Source organism: Sinocyclocheilus grahami, unplaced genomic scaffold, assembly GCF_001515645.1.
Source record: "Sinocyclocheilus grahami isolate Dianchi unplaced genomic scaffold, SAMN03320097.WGS_v1.1 scaffold473.1, whole genome shotgun sequence".
NCBI lineage: Eukaryota > Metazoa > Chordata > Actinopteri > Cypriniformes > Cyprinidae > Sinocyclocheilus > Sinocyclocheilus grahami.
The window spans coordinates 235748-236409 of record NW_015505652.1 but is presented as its reverse complement, the minus strand read 5'-3'; positions in this window follow the sequence as shown (position 1 = coordinate 236409).

The window sequence follows — 662 nt, the reverse complement described above, 5'->3', positions numbered from 1 at the left end:
GATATAAACGTTTTTATTTAAGCTAGTTTTCAAGGAAACATTTTCCATTTTCATTCAGTATAACTTAATATCCTAAAATAACTAAACATTGCAATAAAAACGACTTAAACCTACATAGACACATTCAAAAACGAATTAATACTAAAGCTTTAACTGAAATGTCAAAAATAAATAAAAACGAATTCAAAATCGGAACAAAAACCATTATAACCAAATAACACTCCTATGAGTTTTACTTTCATGCGTTTTGAGGCCATTTTTAACAAAAAGAATGAAAAGGTGCAATAAATATTTTACTTATTAGAAAACTATATGGTCTTGATTTGACACACACTTTAAATGCACATTTTAAAAACTCACAAAAAAAAAACCCTGCTGGATACACAACGAACGTTCACGCCCATTTACGCCATTTTGACCAATCGCAGGCGGATCTATTGCCCTTATATGGAATTGAACCCGCCTCGCTTTGTTGCTTCGTCCAATGAAAAGCTGGGAGAGCGTGGTTGGCTGTAGTTTATGGTGATACAATAACAGTATCAAAAAACGTTAGAGTGAATGACCATTTGAGACCGTCAGTGAAAGCGGTTACACGCCTACTCGGAAAAGCAGATCATTCATTAACACTCTACAGTCAGGTGTTAAATTATTCTACCGTAGAT